At 34.7% G+C, this 20,462-nt stretch overlaps 1 long non-coding RNA gene across 2 annotated transcripts in view; it reads left to right on the top strand.

The window, feature by feature from the left end:
- The window catches only part of LOC144581416 (uncharacterized), a 138,299-nt gene extending 118,168 nt beyond the window's left edge, over positions 1-20,131 (top strand). For both annotated transcript variants that reach the window (XR_013532205.1, XR_013532206.1), the window contains exons 3-4: positions 14,920-14,993; positions 19,402-20,131. This is a non-coding gene — a long non-coding RNA (uncharacterized LOC144581416). The remainder of the gene's footprint in view (positions 1-14,919; positions 14,994-19,401) is intronic.
- Positions 20,132-20,462: the final 331 nt, after the last annotated feature.

Below are 20,462 nucleotides of genomic sequence, written 5' to 3'. Positions count from 1 at the left end.
TACATCACATGAAACTTCCTTTTTGCTCGTGTCTCTCTCTAGATTTGGAGCTCATCTGTTTTAACAAGACAATAATTATCTCAGACATATTATAGTAAAATTGTTAGCTGTTTAATACTCCCTTTTAATTTTTCAATTGACTTAAATTGGAGTTGAAAGGCATATTAATATTTGTTATCATGACTGAATCCTGAAGACAGTGTGGGCTTTTCACTGGAAAACTGGGGTTATTGTGGCCTTATCTGTAAACATGTTTACATGGAATCTTTAAATGTTGCTACTTCTGGAGATGACTATGTTCATCTATTTCATATTGTTTTTTTTTTTAATTTCTGAGGGTAACCCCTAACTCTTGGCTATACCCTATGGGAAGCTTTTAGACCACTCTTATCTTTTCATACCTCCATGGCCCATGCATGGCCCATGAGTTTTGCATTATACACTATAGATAGCTGAGAGTCTGATAAATAAAATCTAGTTAATATTTTGAAACAATGAAACAATTACATATATAAGTAATACATATAAAAACAAAATATGCACTGGTATTTAAGCCAATTTAATGTGATTTTTCTTAAAGGCAAAAGAATTCTAGGGCAGACCCAGGAAACTTTTAACACATTCCTTTCTGTCAATACATGCTGCTAGTCCTTCAGTAATTTATTACAAAACATAAGACTGTTGGAAAAGTTTCCGTAATCTTTCCTTAGTGAATCCGTACTGATTTGTTTACCCTTATTTGTAACACTCTCATTGTATGTGGACTTGTTTCATATTATTTTGAGTTTTCTGACACAACAGGTTTGTGAAGTTGTGGTGGAAGACAGACATCTTCTCTTTGAACTTTGAAAGAACATGAGTATTGATTGCCTAAACTTGTTAAAACATAATACATTTAAAAACATGTTTTTACTTATACTTGGTTTTTAACTTATGGCTTGATCAGGAATATCAGCAGTAATTCATAAATTGAGAAAACTGTTTAAGTGTTAAACACCACATCCACATTGTAAGGCACAGCCTAATGAAATAAAAACAATTAAGCAAACAAAACTCACCTTCCCATCTGCTAGAACATCAAGTAATATTCACATAGAATGAAACAAAAACATCCTGTTTTGCTTGACACATGTCACAGATACATTCTGATGCATATGTAATGGACAGCATATCTGAGGCTTAGGTTCATGATAGAGAGGACTCTTATTCTCCCCTTAATGAGAAACCACAGAATGCAGTTCTGAAGGCCTCCAAATTGTCATGACAGGGCAAAGAACAACAGATGGTCCCTCAGGCAAGCTAATCCTATGTTATTTAATACCAAAAGCAAAACTGTCAACTGTTTCAGGGAAAACTTAGAGCCCGTAACAAAATGATTGATGAGTAAACATGAAAGAAATTGATTTTGAAATATTTGGTTTGAAATGTATTTTAATTTTTCAGTCTAAACACATATTGTTGCTGATTTGGAATCCTAAACCACTGTTTGGATTTTAAAAATAAGTGCTTTGGAAATTGCTGGGAAGAAAACTCTTTCATGAAGACTTTCACTGACAATTTTTAAATGACCCCAGATAAAATAAATTATAATAAATTAGTCTGAAGTTATTGTTTGAGTATTGGTGTGTGTGAGCAGCAGGCCAAAAGAAGCAAATTCTTCAGAAACTTAATAAGTGCATTTGAAACCTATGGTATTTTCTTAGAATTTTACATATAGTAGGTTCATCTTGTACCTTCTTTAAGAAAGTTTAATTGCTTATTTAAAAGGAGAATTTCATTAGACTTATAATGTTATGGTGAAATTCCACTCTGAAATACTTTGTTCTTTACAAGTAGAAATTCTCCTTTTTATTAAGATTTCTTTTAAAAAACTATAAGAAGTACTCACAAGATTTAAAATAAAAGCGATTCATGTTCCTTGTAGAAAATGCAAATAATGTAAATATTTGTAATGTAAGAAATACACTTTTTCTAATACTACTCCCTAGAATCACCACTATTATCAATTAGGTGAACAGCTATTCCTTCTTTTTTATCTTTATATGTGATAAATGTGTTCACATACTCATAATTTTTTTACTAAAATGTAGTATTTTTGGAAATATTCTTTTGAAATTTGGCATATCAAAATATTTAAATTAGTTAAACTAAAAGCTAGATTTTAATTTGTGGTCAAAAACAAAAACTGTTATTTTCTAAGGGATTGTTTCAAGGAGGACAAAGAAAAAGAGCTATTTTGGTGCTATTTCATATTACAATAAAAAACTTTCAAAGAAGTAGGTGAAAAAAATGAGAATAAACATTATAGTAAATATTTTAAAATAAATTTACTCAACTAAAATTAAATGCCTATTATCTGTGAAGTGCTGTGCTAGGTTTTGTAAGTTCACACATACACACACACACACAAAGATATAATCTGGGCCTTAAGTAACTAATTATCAAGATAGATAAAATAATTATAAGCAATTACAGAATAGTATTAATTAGGGAGACATGGAAACAAAGAAAGCATGCAACCCTCTTGGATAAGTAAAAAAGGACTCCTAGGATTCAAGTTTCTTCAGCTTTGGGTATTTTTTAAAAAGTGATTAAAGTGGTAAATGGTAAGGAGTTTGCATTACACAAATCAGATACATTCATAAATATCTAAAATAATCTCAGGGAAATAACAGAGGTATCCGACCCAGGGACATTTAAAAGTTTGTTATTCCTGGTTGATGGCCCACATGACTCTAGAGACCCTGTCTTAGTAATGGAACAAATCGATAGGGTTGTGTAGTTTGTCCTGCAGAATCCAGGTGACCTACTGACTGGCTATAGGAAAAGGAGCACAAATCTCTGAGTTTATTTAGGGTTAAGGTGGAATGAAAGCTAGCAATGAGAAATGATGGATTATGAACTCTAGGCTGTTCAGTGAAGGAAATGAGAAAAGCAGATTGATAGTGTGAAAAGAAAGAGATTAAGGGACTGGAGGATTTTAATGATGTGAAATGACACTTATAATGAAAGTAAGGTAGTGAGAGAGTGAATTAATGGAATGTTTGGGGCAGAAAAATATAATTAAATGTGTGACTCCAGAGGTAGAGCTGTTCTGGGTTGTGGTAATGTAGGTGTGGATGGCTGAAATGCAATAAGGTCAAAGTTCTGTAAATTGGAATGAGATTTAGTTTCTAATAAAACAAATTCTATACAGTTAAAAGAGGATTTATTTATAATACTTTGTGCCATACATTAAGTCTTTTCAGATTAGATTGGGTACCTCCTTTAAAGGAAAGGAGGATAAATTCACCAGCTGGCAATTCCTTAAATGCAGGCACGATTGTATCTTGTATTATCAGTGCCCAGCCTAAAGATGCCCAACAGAAGAAACCCAGTAAACATTTGTTGACTAAATGAACAAGTTAATAAATTAATCAACAATAAATTAACAAAATAAAAGCTGGGACTAAAACCAATTAACGTTAATTCATGACTTTTAAGAATTCCCCCTCTTAAAAGGTTGAATTATATTGCTAACATTTCTTTTGGCTTTGTTATCATGGTTGGGAATATAGTGAATTCAGAAGTCAATTGGAATTGCAAAGTATATTTTTCATTTAAGCTGAGATTTTGTAAAATATTAGACTCACTGAAGCTGATAATGATTTTGTGTTGATCTGATATAAAAGTGAAATTACCTGTAATCCTATGTGTATGTGATTGAGTTATATAAAGCAGTCTTCTAAAATACACAGATGTGCCATATAAGTGTCACATCCCACTCCAAAGCAATAAACACTCTCATAAATGTTTGACATCACTGTCTTGAATCCAAACAGAAGGATTCAGGAGTGTAGAGTAATTAAAACAGTATTTATAAAAGTTTGCAAATGTTGCACCCAATTGCTTATTTTGCTTGAGACAGAATTTACAAATGTAGAATACAAATGAGATAGAAGGAATTTTATGGATGTTTTAGAATATGCCACAGCTTATAGGCTATAAAAATGAGAATGTCTTTAAATGTAATTTAGTGACAAATTTATCATTCACTTTTTTCTTTTTCTTCTTCTCTCTCCCCCTCCCTCTTTCCTTTCTCCCCTTCCCTATCTCCCTTCTTCCTTCTCTTCCCTCTCTTCCTTCCGTCTCTTCCCTCCCTCCCATCCTCCCTTCCTTCTTTCTTCCCCTTCCCTTTCTCTTTCCCCTTCCCCTTCCTATTCCGGTTCCCCTTCCCCTTCCTATTCCGGTTCCCCTTCCCCTTCCCCTTCTTCCTTCCTTCCTTCCTCCCTCCCTCTCTCCCTCCCTTCCTCCTCCCTTCTTCCTTTCTCTCTCTCTCTCTTTCTTCTTATTTTTATCAAGATAAATTATTAAACATGTCAGAACTCTGATTGATAAATCCCATGCTTGGAATACATCATAAATAATAATTATTTTTTGTTTTATTGAAAGGTACACAAATTGACTTTTTCTAGATATTTCTAAACATCTAGAACTTTTGCTTTAATATTCTGTGTTGGTGATCTTTCCTTCGTTAGTAAGTCTGGTTTGGTTTGGTTTGTTTCTTCTTTTCTTTTTAAGAGGAAAAACAAACTAAGATTTTTAATTAAATATGTGGAAGAAAGAATGACTCAATATGAATTTTATACACACACACACACACACACACACACACACACACACACACACAGGCACATACCCTTATGAGTAAATGTCTAAGATAATTGCTGATTCCATCTTAAGCTTTTATTTAAAAAATTAAGAAAAAACTTATTTAAGTTAACCTTTTGCCAGAAATCATCAAGAACCACAATATTCATTTTTTACTTATTTTAAATCAAAATGGAATCAACATTATTTTTCTACTGAGCTTTTTAGCAAAATGGTTAATTTTTAAAATATCATTGGATGATTTCCCACTTAGTCTCAACATATATTAGCTTCTTGATATTTATAGAACAATTTGTTTGTTGGGACAAATCATATCCAAATGCTTTGAAAAATTTGTTCCACATTTTGGGGGATTGAACAGCTGGACTGGCCTAATGATTATTTGTGAGGGTATGATATGGTGGTATGAGCTGTGCTTGTACTGTACATCTTAAAATCTTTGTTTTAATGTTTTATCCTCTGCATGCTTCCAAAAAGGTTGAAAGTAAATTATAAAATTTGAAGAAATAAAAAATATCACTTAAATATATAGTGACTAGGATTTTCATGACAAGTATAAAGCAATCTATTTCAAATTTCTGAACGTTTTTCACAGATGGACTCCACGTATATCAATAGCTGTTTGTTTATGTTTAATGTTTTCTTTAACAATATTAAGCACAAATTGAGGTACTATTTTTAGAGTTAAAGATCCATTAATATTTCTAATATTAATAATGGCATCTATTAGGCATTTATAACATGTTTCTAGTATTTTATAATACAATTTTGTATATTTCCTTACTAGTTTGGGACTATGATATTTTAATATTTGATTTTTGAAAACAATAAGCAAAGCATTTTTTAAATAAATTCTTATAGCTTATAATTTCAAGTAACTAAAGATTTTTAAAATATGCATTAAATATGAAGTTTTTAAAAAATTAGGCACAGAAATGACAAAACATGTCCAGTTTGATTAACATTTTGATTCGAAAATAAATAGCCAGATTAGTTCTTCTAAGACCTTTTTATTAAGCATTTGAATTTTTTAGAGTACCTATGTTCAAATGCTTTTTCTGAATCTTTTTAACTGTACTGTCTAAATTCTTTGACTTAAATTCTATGAATTCAATTCTCTGAACATCACTTTCTTCTGTAAAATGATGGTAACAATAGCTACCTCTAAGTGCTATGAGGATTGAATAAAGTAGAAGTTTCACGGTGGTTGATGAATCCTTGCTCTTTCAGCAGAGTTAATGCAGCTAGAGATTAAGGAACAAATTGGTAGTTAATGGAGGAATCGTAAATTGTTGGTTCCTGCTTTTTGCATAGCATGCCATAGAAACAATAGAATTCTAGATTTGGGCTTCAGAACACCTGTTAAGGGTCTCAATACAGTGCTCACCATAACTTCAACTATTTGTATCTCTGTGCTTAAGAGTTTTTCTTCAAAAGAGGAAGGCCACTCTATAAAGCTCAGGAGAAGTACAGGGGAATGAATACTCTCTGGGAGCAGCCTGTAGCCACGATGATGGAGTTAGCATACTTCAGCCACCTTGTCCTTTGGGAGGGTGTTTGTCCTAAGCTCTAGTTGCTCTCAGTATTATTTGGCTTGATGATGTAAACCTTATTGGCTGGCTTCCTTTCCTTGCCTCACTTTCGTACTGTATAGCAGTAATTCCTACACTTCTTAAATGAATTATTTGCACACAAATCTTTGTCTCAGGATATGTTTCTGGGGAAATCAAACTAAGAGAAAATCAATATAAATTCAAAAATCACTTCTGTCATTCAGCTAAGATTAATATGAATTATGATATTGATACATGCTGTAAGAAAGTTAGGCATAATGAATTTGATACATGCTGTAAGAAAGGCATAAAATTCAATCAGGACACAGATGAGGGAAGAATTAATTACTAAGTTTGTCTAGGGCTCAAAGAAGTCTGTGGGAAGGTGGAGATATTTCAGCTGGCTTTGGAGGATGAGAAAGAATTCATATGCATCTGAACTGGAGAAAGGCATTCAAGTCAGTTGAAATTGCATGAGCAAAAATTAAGAAGTGAAAAAGGCATAAAATATTCTGAGAATGATGAGTAGCCTAGTGTGGCCAAAGAAAAAGGCAGGATGGGTTTAGGGAGAAATGGCTGCTCATTGGCCGGGGCCACATTGAAAAAGGCTGTCTATGCTGAACTCATGCTAGTTTTATTCTTTGGCAGTGGGCAACCATGAAATCTTTTTAAAAATAATAGTGACTTGATGACAAATGGTGCTTTTAAAAGACCAGGGGATGAATTTAGGTAGAGAATGCCATGTGCTGGAAAACCATTTAAGAGCCTATTGATACAGTGTAGAAGAATAATGAAGGCTTTAGCTAGGATAATGGCAGTTTAAAAGGAGAACAATTTACTGATGTTTCAGCTAAAAAAAATTAAGATTGAAGACAAATAGTGGGGGAAGAGTCTAGGACTCTAAAGTTCTAAGACCCTAACATTTCTAGCTTAAACAAATATTTGAATTATGATGCTTTTAAAATTAGCATATTAGGACATTCAGGAGAAGGTGAATATGTAATTACGAACTGATAAGTAATGTAATTTTGAACATAACATTTGCATGTAGAGTGAATTTAAGATGGTTGAGCAGGAAGGACAATTCAGTATCACCAATGGATTGGAATAAAGGAGGTCCCTGTCCTGCCAGGGACCTGTGCTTATGAGAGCCCGTTTGGGTTGTCCTCCAGTTGTGTATCCTCCAAGGGACAAGAGGTATGTCCATCTAGGGCCTATACCCCAGCACCTGTGTATTTAGAACCCCAGAATTCTCTGCTGAGATGGCTCCAAGCACATTTTCAGGGTCTGTATAGGCCTTTATTCAAGGTCTTTCCTCCCATATTAGCCTGTTACACATACCTGTGCCCTAAGAGCAGCCAATGGATAGCCATCTGCTGTGGGAATGAAAGGACTGAATTTGGACATGCAGGCTGAATGCCCATGCAGGACACCTTGATATATATTGGAGTGGATGGTGAGAGGAGAAAGAGGGTAGGCCGTAGTAGGATGAAGGTTAGGAAAAAGCGCTTCCTGTAGTATCAAGTTCCTGTAGTTCCTGTAGTATGTATAGAATTTTGAGGAATCCAAAAACCCTAAATTCGAGCTTGGCCTGTCTGATTATTATGAATCATCTCTTTCAAGGTAGAAAGACAGCATATATTTTATTTAGTAGTTTGTTAGCTTGATTTAATGACTTTTAAATATTTAGACAAATGGTATATGGATTTCTTTTTACTCTTAGTTCAGATCCCCCAAATATTAGGAGCAGATCTAGTGAAATAAATAGATTTGTGTGATGATATATACACCTAGGTGAGATAGCAGTTGAGATGGCAAGGAAGAAAAACTAAAAGATACTTCTCAAATTGTACTTAGAGTTAAAGATGAAATTGAGCTTCAAAAGTACCTTTTGTTCATGGCCAGCAACAAAAACAATTATAGAGTTTAAAGACAATATATCAATTTTGGTGGACATTTCTGTCTTTAAGTCACATATTGAATTTTTCTATTTCAATTTTTTTGAATTAATCAATATGAAACTGTATTGAGCATTATGGTTAATGTGATAAAGACTCTCTATTACTCACTTTGTGCTTATTTCTCTGGATACCAAAGCAACCTTTAAAAGTCCCTATTATAGAATTGATGGAAAATGTTTTATTGAGCTAGATTTATAACTTTTACCTAACAATATGGTTTAAAAATATTACCTTTTTATCATTAAAGGATAATATTAGAAGAACTGGAAAGTGAGACATTTTCATGTCTAAGTGAAGATATTACTTTCCTACTCACAGGAAGTTATGTAGGTCACCTCTGGTGCACATTTAACTTATGGAAGAAAAAGCCCATAACATTCTAAAAGTGTCTTTACAAAGAATGAAATTCCTTTCTTCAAAGACTGAAAGTCTTTTATCAGCATTAGGATCTAAATTGCTTGGAATTTTTTGTGTATGTTTTATGGAATTCATTTTCATCATATTGTATATCTAGTTTTTGTAGATTTACACATTTATCCATGTGAGTTAATTTTCTTGGATTTGACTTCATAAAAAGTAACACTGGAACTTCAAAATAATCTCTCATTCTGAGTAAATTAAAGCAGGCTGCCCCGCTGACTATGTGTCCAGCTGGCTAAAGGCTCAAACAGGAAAAGGACACAAGGAGATTCAGTGGTAGGTATAAGATAAACATGCTCTTGTTTATGTTTTGCTGATACTCTGGTTGTTTAGAAGTTGGGAAATTTTTTTCCTTGCTTTGGGCTGTTCTTTTGAAAAACCAGACAATCACCCAGTATGCCTTGTGGCTTTGATCTTTGTTTTCATATTTTGTTATACAAGGCCCAAAGTCTTACGGCTTGTTGTGTTTCCTTCTTTGTCAGATCATCCTCTTTCTACACATATTACTCACAGATGGCTGAAAGTAAAAAAATAAAGGAAAGGTAGAGTGTCTTAAAAATTGACACCTTCCATAAATCCCAGGAGATTGTTGTATAAATATTGGCATACTTTTGCAGGTGCGAAAACAGAATTCTGTGGCCTTTCACCTGGCATAATTAACTTCCTTTGCTTTTCCACTGTTTACCATATCTTTTCTTAACCTTTGTTTCTCACAAGAGTGCCTTTGGGACCAAATTGAGTGAGTTGTACAGACACCTGCATGCCGCAAGGCAAACACCAAACTTCATTCAAGCCCCAGGACAAAGATCCTACAAACCTGTGCTGCAGATTCCCCAAAAGCCCTTCATGCGAGGGTGATAAATCATATGAGGGTATGTAATCAGTCTCCTGAGGAATGCTGCAGTGATTTGCTAATTTTGACACTCACAGAAACGTTAGTACCTTGGGTGACTTAAAAGTGTAAGATTATATTTTTTAATTTGGTTATGAAACGATGTATATATGTTTCATTTTAAATTTAAATTGAATTTTATTTCATTTTTAGAGACAGCATGTTGCTCTGTTGCTTAGGCTGGAGTGCAGTGGTGTAATCATAGCTCAGTGCAGCCTTAAACTTCTGGTCTCAAGTGGTCCTCTTGCTTCAGTCTCTCAAGTAGCTGGGATTATAGGTGTGCACCACCATAACTGGATAGTTTTTCTTTTGTCCTTTTTTGTAGAGATAAGATTTCACTATGTTGCCCAGGCTGGTCTCAAACTCTTGGCCTCAAGTGATCCTCCTCCTGCCTCAGCCTCCCAAAGCATTGAGGTTATAGATGTGAGCCACTGCACCCAGCCTTTGTATGGGTTCCTGTGTGTCTCCCTGGCACATATTTTAGGAATCTATAGGAGGCAGTAACTCCTCAGTGGAAAGTGGGCTGAACTGAATTATTAATATTGCAAAGTTTTTGAAGTTTTATTTTGGGAAGACAAGTAATATTTACACTTAAAGTATGCAGATTCAACAATATTGATTATTTCTGGAGCACATGTATGCTCAGTTCAAAAGCACAATATTTGACATATTTAATTTTAAGTTTAATTTTGATTTAATATCTTCTCACTATAAAATATTATAAATTATCTTCCAATGTATATTCTTGAAGCCAATGACAAAAATTAAGTTTGTGAACCTACACTACGAATTAAAGGTATATTCAAAAATACATTTTTATCCTGAATGAGATCATGTAAATGTATGAATTTTTGACTAACAATTTCCTTCTGTATTATCTATTGAGATAACCTAATGGGAAGTCTGCTTGCAAAGGAATCTGGGAAATGTTGATTGCAATGTTATACCCTAAGTATCATTAAGCAGAGTAAGAAAGGGCAAGACTTTTATCGTCTCTTCAAAAAGCGGAGCTACAGATTCCTAATGGTCACACTTTCCATATCTGGATAACAGTTACACAGTCTGTCTCAAAAGAGAAGGAATCATTAAGAAGACATGTCTTTGCTCTAAATATTTTGGTGTTTGAACTATAATTATTTTTTTTCAAGCTTGCCAGAATCTCTATACAGCATCTTTATTTACCACAAGTACCATTAAATTCGTGGGGTCATATGGCCCAAGTGGCAGCACAGCTTGCAGAGGCAGCCCAGATCTGCTGCAGAGCCTTTCTTTTCCTTAAGCCCCACTGAAATAGAGCTGACCTATGTGTTACTTTGTATATGGATTGGAGCAGCACATTCCAATATATTATATGTTATTTCTAAAATCAAATGAAAACTTTAGATCTCAGTGACTCTTTTGTAGCAACAATTAGTGGAAGGTACAATTGGTCTTTACTTTTGAAATATTTTTCAGACATGCCCTAGACCATTGGACCCTGATAAACTTTATAGTAACAAGATTGAATTTTCATGAGTTCATTTACTATTTTATGGCCTTCCTGTGTTTTACAACGATACAAGTCACTTTTTGTTTGTCTGGCCCAACCAGCATGATGTCATCAGTGAAATGGACCAGATATTCTCTGGGATGCCAAATGATTAAGATTTCTGCAGACTAAATTGGGTTAGAGGGCAGAAGAGTTAACATAATTCACTGAGGTGACAGTGCAGGTGTAATTTTGCCCATTCTGGGTGAGAATGAACTGTGTCTAATTATACTTTCAAATTGTTATAGAGAAAAAAAATTAGTCAAATCAATAGCTGTGTGTAAGGTACCCGGGGTTGCATTGATTTGCTCCAATAAGATACTCCAAGAGAACAAACAGCAGCAACTGTAGTTATTACCTGGTTAAGTTTTACTCTCCAAGATCATCTACCATCTGCATAGGCCAAATAGGTAAGTTAAATGAGGACATAATAAAAAGCACTAAACTGCATTTTCAAGACTTTGATAGTGGCATTCATGTCTTCCTTGGATGTAGAGCATTGTGTTTGATTTTCTACCCAGATGGAGAGAGGATGTTCCAGGAGCTTCTACTTGGCTCTTTCTACCATAACATATCTTACTCTAGTATCTCCAAATATAGTGATTTAAGCCCATTGATGAGCATTTTATATATCCAGAAACTGAGGAAATAACTAAGGAATCTATCTGAGGAGACATACAGCAAAGCTCTATCTATTACAATTACCATCAGCTCCTGTGTTAGTGAATTACAGTGGCATTTGGGGTGTTTCAGGTTATCCCTCAGAAACAGAACGAACCTCCCACTCAAAATGGTTTTTTTTTATATTGAGACAGATGGCACATACACACATGTCAAGAGAGTATGGAAAGGTTTATTATTCACATAATGAAGTTTTCTGGGGAAAACAATGTAGCCCTCCCATCCTGGGCTGAAAATGGCTTGAGAGAACAAGAAAAAGAGACTGGCTCCTCCCCCAACATAGTTATCATTTATTTGTGGTGCAAAAACTTAAAATGTACTCCTGAAGCAATTTTCTAATATATAATATATCTTTATTAACTACAGCCACCATGTTGTACAATGAATCTCATGAACTTATTCCTCCTATCTACCTGAAATTTATATCTTTTGACCAGCATCTTCCTGTCCCCCAACACCAGTAGCCCCTGATAACCACCATTCTACTCTCTGCTTCTGTAAGTTAAACATTTTTAGGTTCCACATATAAGTGAGATTGTGTAGTATTTCTCTTTCTGTACCTGGCTTATTTCACTTAGCATAATGTTCTCCATGTTATGACAAATGGCAGACTTTCTTTATTATTTAAAAATGAATAGTATTCCATTGTGTGTGTGATACACACACAAACAATATATATATATATGTGCGTATATATATATATGTGTATGTGTGTGTGTATATATATATGTATATGTCTATTATTTCACATTTTCTCTACCCGTTCTCTTGGTGGACACTTAGATTGCTTCCAGTATTTTGGCTATAGTGGATATTGCTGCTATGCACATGGGAGTGCAGATCTACCTTCAACATACTAATTTCATTTCCTACAGCTATATTTCTAACAGTGGGATTGCCAAATCATATGGTAGTTCTATTTTCAGTTTTTTGAGGAACCTCCATACTCTTTTCCATAATGGCTGTACTAGCTTGGAGTTTTTATGGTGGTCAGAGGGTGCGGTCAGAGTGAGGGTTCCTACATGTTGTTTGAACCTTCTGCTGGTGCTAAAAAGGGGATGTCTTGTATCAGTTTGCATAGATGCAAGGAAGAAGAGGAAAATAGAGATGAGGCTTAAACGCTGTCAGTAAACATTAACAAATGAAGTCAAATTATTACATTGGGTCTTTGGGAATTAGAATCAGTAAATTTTGAAAGGTCTGAGTATTACTTATCCCCCAGTATACACATCTTTTGGAAGAAGGTTTGAAAAAGTATTCAGCATATATTTTTGGGCTATGTTGCAAGGTCCATCTCAAGAGGACAATGTCTCCCCTTTGGCCAAGGAAGTCTGGGTCTGGCTTAGGTCTGAGAACTGGGTGGATGTCAGTTTTTTCCCCTTTATTCAGCTTTCTACCCATCCATTCTTAAGATACTTTATGTTATGTACACTGAAATATTATATAAATAATATTGAGTAGGGAAACTATTTTATTTCTAAGGACAACATGGTTGGTTAGCCATAGCAAAGATCTTTGCAGACTAGGCCATTGTAATTATTACTTTTTCCTGCTTTTCATTGCAGTGATTGCACTAACTTTTTTTCCAGTGTGTCAGTGCTGCTAAGTAGCCCTGTCACCCTGGGGTCTCATCACAATTTTTGTCAGGAGCCAGTCTCAACAGTGATGTCTCCCACTATCATTCCCAGCCTGTAGAGGGCAACCTCCACCACACAACTTTTTAAGGATGCTGCTGCTCACTGCTCTGACGTATTTCTTGACATTGCAGTGAGTGAAGGCCTCTAAGCTTTCAGGAATGGGGATGGGTGTATAATCTGAATGTGATAAATCCATTTCTTAAGCTTTTGGATTCTTCCAATGATGCTAGAGAGTTCTGGCTTCTTGGCTTAATTAACTGTAGGTCATGATAATTTTTTAGTTAACTAACCAAAAAAATGATTAGAGCTACTTCTCAGCTGCTTGAGCTAAAAAATTAAGGTCAGAATTTCCAGAAAGTGTACTCATATCAATAAATTCAATGTAATGTATTAAAAAATCAACTTATTGAATTATAATTCAAAAAATAAAATACATACACTTTAAGTATATGGATCAAAGACTTTGGAAATTTATGCAATAATTTCCCTTGTGTCCACTTAAGTTAATCTTCCTAACTCCCTGTCCCCAGGCAACTACTGATCTAACTTTCATCTTGATAGGTTAGTTTTGCCTGTTCTAGAATTTCATTCAAATGAAATCATACAGTATGATTATTATTTTCTAATTAAAATTTCTTTTACTTAGCATAATGTGTTTTTCAATAGTTTGTTCCTTTTTATTATTGAGTAGTGTTCCATTGCATGGATATACCACTGCTTGTATATCCATTCACTAGTTGATGGACATTTGGGTTTTTCCCAGCTTTTGTGTATTATGAATAATGCCGCTGTGAATATTTATTTATAAGTTCTCATGGACATATGTTTTCATTTCTCTGGACCAAATACTAGAATGGAATTGCTGGCTTATATGGTCAGTACATATCTGAATGTTTAAGAAACTCAAACTTAAGCTAATACTACCTTCTATTCTCCTTGATCTAAGACATTTAGAATTCATTTTCAAACATGCCTCTGGTTTCTGCAAAAATATATTAGCAAAATCTTGCAATTTTGGGGGAATATATGTGATCTCCTGGGTCACACCTTCCCCGAAGTTTGCTGGGGTCTGTCTCTAACAATAGTTGTAAAAGTACGAAGAGGTGTTGTAGTAGAGAATTGACAACTTCCTAAGGTGAGTTGAATGAGTATTACCTTAGGCCAAGGAGAACAGCAAAAATGGAGTGGAAAGCTAAGAGCAGAAAGCATAGACTGCTGAATGCTACTACAGATGGCTGTATCAACACAAGACCCCTGTCTAGTATGTACCCCACCACTTCTAATCTCAAAGATACCAGTCTCCTACTTCTATGAGGAATCATTTCATATAAAATCTCCTCCTCTGTTTTCATCTTAATCTCTTTGTGGAATCTAAGCATGCTTGACACATTTTCTCCTAAACTTTTCTTCATTTTTGCCTTTCATGGATTAATCTTTCCTGCCCCTTTGAGTAACTTTTATTGTCTTTTTACCCTTAGACATTGGATTTATCCTAGAGTTTCACACTGAAACTTCTTTACTGTATGCATCTACATCCAGACTTAATAAGCCCTTAAACATAAAATGGTTTGTAAAAATAGAATTTTTCTTTTTTCAGCTTTTTACTGAGGCTCCAGATTTCAAGAGCAAAACAAAAGCTGCCGAACTGAAGTGCTAGACAACCTATTCTGGGTATGCTAAAAAATTATAAAGTTTTTTTTTTTTCCCCTCACGTTTAGTGATTACCTTTCCTCAGCCTCCAAGGAAATGGAGTTTGAGGTGTTGGAGCAGAATTTCCTTGAAGATAGTAGAGGGAATGCTCACAAATTTCCCACCCCATTGTGGTGCTGGAAGATCAGACTTTCTCCTCTTTTTGCATCAAACCAAATGGGGTCACTAAGGGAATGCTAAGAATACAAAATTCCCTGAAAGTAATGTAGTATTCAAAGTAAGAAGGGATTATAAATGCAGAAGGTTGCTATCCCTGGTAGTGAGCAAAATGTTTTTGTTGTGTCATAGATGCCCCTTTTGTTTATAGGTCACTACAAAGGCTAAAATAAGCTTGCCCTTTAAAAAAAAAAAAACAAAACTTAAGAGCACAACCTTTTCCTTGGTAGTATGTGAAATGATTGGTAATTGGTAAAGTTCATTAGATTGGCATACAAGTTGATAGACACACTGTGCCATTTTCAGTAGGTCGTTTACAAATGTTTTGCCATGTGATTTCTATTTAGTATGCAGAATAATATGAAAGTGAAATGAGTGGTTTTTCTGTTTTCCTTTTTACCACTTTTTTTGGAGAGTATCTGTAGCTTCATTTTATCACTGTAAGTGGGGCTATTAACATCTATTACCTTGAAATTCTTTCTAAAACAATTAAGGTTTTTTTAAAAAAATATAGCTGTTTAGACACAGAGAATAAGACATCTGTGGCAAGCCTTGAATTCTCATTCCCTCTATGAATCTACAAAAATCTTTTGAGCTGCCAAATAGAAAGAGAGACACATAGATTTATTTTTTTTCTTTTTGTGATAAATCTTGGAATCGATTTAAATTTTTTTTGCACACAGTGTTTTAGATTAACATGGAATCACATTGACTTAAAATCATACAGTGATTCATGGAAGATAACATTTGTTGTTTAAGGATTACATTCTGTCATCAGAGAAACTTTTGAGTAAAAGATTTGTCCCGAATATTATTTAGTTAAAAAAATTGTTTGTCAATATTAATAATCACATGATTTCATAAACTATCCTCAGATTTCCTTTTTTCTTAAAGATGACTTACCAACATTTAGTTGACTTTACTATGTGTTGAGTTGGTGGAAGCTGTCCCTTTTAGTCAGAGCTTGTTTTCTCTGGGTTGCCATAGTCTTCACATGGATTAACGCTTCTGCCTTTATACTGTTGGCCTGGAACCTACAGGCATTTAAGATTTTGGCTCCTAGAATGTCTAGTTCAAGACATGCGATCATCTTGAACACAAGACGTAGTACTAATTGGCATTTTCAAGTTCTGTTTTTTAGAGCCATTATTTTGGCTTATATTTGTTTGCTTCTAGTGAAAAGTTCTTTCAAACTTTAATTTAGTGTAATTTTTCTTATATTGTAATTTGTGGGTTTGAATTGTTCAGTTCTGAAAATAATATATGAAACTCATGTGATGATTAATTTTACTGTATTTTAAGTATAAAGCATGAGAAAGACATTTCTAATGTATTTTTTAGTTAGTGCAAAATGAATGCAAATAAAAATGGCAAGAATTATAGAATATATAGATTCATGATACATACTATTTGCAATGATGCCTGTACCAGGGTTGCTACTTAGAATTCTAGACCCTTGAGAGATAAATAATTGAAATGAACCTGATTCTTATCCAAAATATTTATATATTTAATTTAAACATTATGAAAATATATTGAATTTGTAATGTTATAACTGAATTGTGTTATATGTATAGTATTTATTTGAAGTATTTAATCTAAGATCAATAGATTGATTTTTGTAATCTTCATGAAAATACAGATGGTTTCTATTTGTACTCTGGCCTCAATAAATCTCCCCCTGATTTTTAAAAAAATTATTTTGTTCTTTTAATATTGATGATCTTTAAGCTCTTCTTTTCCTTTCTGAAAGCAAAGATAATTTTAAAGCATGTATTTATGCCAGTTTTTAAACAACTATGCTGTATCATAGAATTATTTTAAGCATATGTAATTTCTTTCAGAGGAAATTATATCTTTGTAAATCATACAAATTACTTCATTGAATATTGTTGTCAAACATAGAACATTAAATCATGTTTGATTTCTTTCTCTCAGAGTTTAATACAAGGACATGCCTTTTAGTCAAGGTGAAAGGAGAAGAGATGATAAAATAACATGAAGGCCCTGCAATCCCTTACTTGCAAACTCAAGGGGGAAAAGCCTTTGAATAGACTATTATTTGGTCAGATCTTCTCTTATGGAAAATTCCTACTCCTCTTTCACCCCTTTCTAGAGTAAAGGCAACATGACAGGAAAGTTCAGCCAATATACAACAAGTGCTCAAATACCCATTGCTCCTTTGAAAAGACTGCAAAGTGAGCAGCTAACTGTATGATGTGCTAAATGTTGCCAAATGAAAAGCTAGGGGAATGTAATTTTTGTCTTTGGCATTCTCTTTTTCTTTGTATCTTTCTTTATTCTAGTCCCATTTCTGTCTAATTCTTAGACATTTTTCTCCTTGCTTTTACAGGCATACATCTTGGGCTCCAGAGCTGTTTCACACTGACTATGTACTGACCATGAAATAAATGACTCTTGGTGCAATGATTGACTATCATAGAAAGTCATTGGGAGGTTTAGATTCAAAGAAACCCCAGTGAATTCCTCAATTACTTACATCAGAATGTTAGTTTTATAAGGAAAATCATAATAACCCAGTACAAACACTAGAAGCATTCAAACTATTTGATCCCTCATGCTGCAATTCTTCATTTGAACTCCAAGCATTTATTACCCCATGCTGACTTAATTTTATTTAAATTGATATATGTACTTCCATATTTTGGAATGTTTTGTCCCAGGTTTTCTTGGGACAGGAAGTATGGCTTCAGAAGCAACACAGCATAGCAATTAAGAGCTAGTAATTAAGAGCAGATTCTAGAGACAGACTGCTTAGATCTGAATCCTTGTCTACCATTAACTAGGTGGGTGACTTTGGGCAAGTTATTTAACCATTCTGTGTTTTAATCTCAAAGAGTGGTTGTAAAAACATGAAAGATAAATGTGTGCAAGATGTTCACATAGGTTCCCGGCTAAGAGTATAAACATTGTGTGCCTCTTTGCAATTCTACCATTGATCGCTGTGGCCTCTGCACCTAGTGTCGTACCTGGCACTGAGTAGGTTACAAAAAAAAAAAAACTTATTGAAATAAACCGAGGAATTGAACATAGATCCCTGTGTGAAAACCAAGAATTTGACCAACAAGAGACTCTAAAAGTTAGACCATTTCATTTTCCTCATTTTCTTTCCTGGCTCCTCTGTCTTGCTCTTGCTTTATAGCCCAGGTTCTGGTGCTTATAGCCCCTCCCCAGAAAATGTTATCTTTCTATGGTATTAACCGTCATCTTCTAAGCATGTAACGCTGAAGTTAGAGCCAATTGTATTGGATTGAATTACCTGCCCTTCACATCAGTTTCAAAAGCTAAAATAGAATTGTGGGAAGAGTAGTAGCTGATTTCTAATTCTAAAAGTTCCGTGATTTTAAAGTATCTTTTCGTATCCAGACCCATATTCCCAACAGCGAGTTAAGACTTTTGTACTTTATATTTAAATTGAATTTGTCATTTACCCATTTAAATTACCATCTTTGCATTTCCTTCTGTTGTCTTAACACAGCCCGTATCATCCTCACTTGGACAGTTGTGATGGCCTACTAACTGATTTACTTGCCACATGTTTCTCTCTTCTGCGGTTTGTCTTCCACATCAGACATCATCAGAGATGCACTGCCAGAATTAGTGTCAAACACATATCTGATTATGTTGAGCTTTTTGTTTGTTTGTTTTTTGATAGAGTGTTACTTTGTTGCCAGGAGGGAGTGTGGTGGTATGATCATAGCTCACTGCAGCCTAATCTCCTGAGCTCAAGAAATCTTCCCATCTTAGTCTCCAGAGTAGCTAGGACCACAGGTGCATGCCACCATGCCACGCTAATTTCATTTATTATTTTATAGAGGGAAGGTCTTGCTATGTTGCCTAGGCTTGTCTTGAACTCCTGGCCCCAAGTGATCTCCCTGACATCAGCCTCCCAAAGTGATGGGATTACAGGCGTGAGCCATCATGGTGTTGAGTTTTTAAATCACTTTCCAATGCTAAGAAATACAAACTTTTCAACTTGAAATCTCAACCCCCTTCATCTCATTCTGTCCTAATATGTTGTACTATTATTCATTCATTTACTTATTAAATCAGGAAATATATTTTAAGTACCTAGAAGAATGTATCATGAAATACAGTAAGCATAAAAATGAATGAGAGACATAATTTATTAGATATAAGTTATAATCCTTGAAGATCGTATAGTCCAATGACACAGTCTATAATCCAATAGGTAGAATATTGTGATGGGTGCTGTACAAGAAGAAGGAAGCTGAGTGTGAAGCAAAGACACCTTCAGGGATACATAGAACCAGGCATTTGCTGCAGGACACCTGGATTGCACAACCAGTGGCTAACTTGCATGAAAAAACATACCTGGTAAGTTCCATAAAGGATTCAGAAAGGGGTGCCAAGAAATGTTAAGTACCTAGATAGGGGCATAGATCTACTCAAGGACTGAGTTTTGCCATCCCAGGTATAAAAAAAGGGAACATCTAGGTGGACTGAAATCAGAGCTTTGAAGGGCAGGTGGAATAGAAAACTTAGTATGAGGCTCTTTGAAAAGAGAGATTCAAGTGATATCATGAAGTCTGGCCTGGCATGGAAGGAAGAGAAACCGTAGAAACTGGCATAATTAGCTGGAGAGAAGGACGTGGTCAAGGGATCTGGAATGTACTTACCTTACTCTGTACTTGTCCTTGGCTCTCTCCATTTCTCATGCTGTCGCCGGTTATTTCCCAAATATAATATCTATCTTCTCCATGGTTTTGGTCAAGATGCTTTTTTTCCCTGGAATGTTCCTTCCTTCTAGAATCTCTGTTAAAGTCAAGTCATATCCTGCTCAAAAATGTCTACCTCTTCTAAGAAACTTCTGGCTTTAGAGTTATGTATTTTGTACCTTTCTTCATAAGGTATATGCCTGATATTTTACTTTTATTCAATTCTGTCTTTGGTGGGCCTATCTGAGTAGTCACTTTCCCCTTTAGATCATAGGTTTCTGGTGGATAGAAACTTGGCTCATTTGTCTTTATTGGTGCCTTAGTTTTTAGCAATGCTTGGTTCAAGTGATATTCAATGAGCAGCTACTGTATGCCAGACCCTATACCACACTGTGTGAAGAAAATAATTAACTGCCTCTGCCTCGTGGGACTTATGTTCCAGTGTAAAGGAGAGGCAATGACTGCGGAGAAAAATAAATTAAAAGATAATTTTAAATTGTGATAAATATATGCTAGTTAGAGTGGTCAGGCAAGGTGTTTCTCGGGAGAAACGTGAACTGAGAAGAAGCCTTAG

This window comes from Callithrix jacchus, chromosome 2 (genome assembly GCF_049354715.1).
Source record: "Callithrix jacchus isolate 240 chromosome 2, calJac240_pri, whole genome shotgun sequence".
Lineage (NCBI taxonomy): Eukaryota > Metazoa > Chordata > Mammalia > Primates > Cebidae > Callithrix > Callithrix jacchus.
The sequence above is the reverse complement of the archived record's forward strand: the minus strand, read 5'-3'. Positions and strand labels throughout refer to the sequence as shown.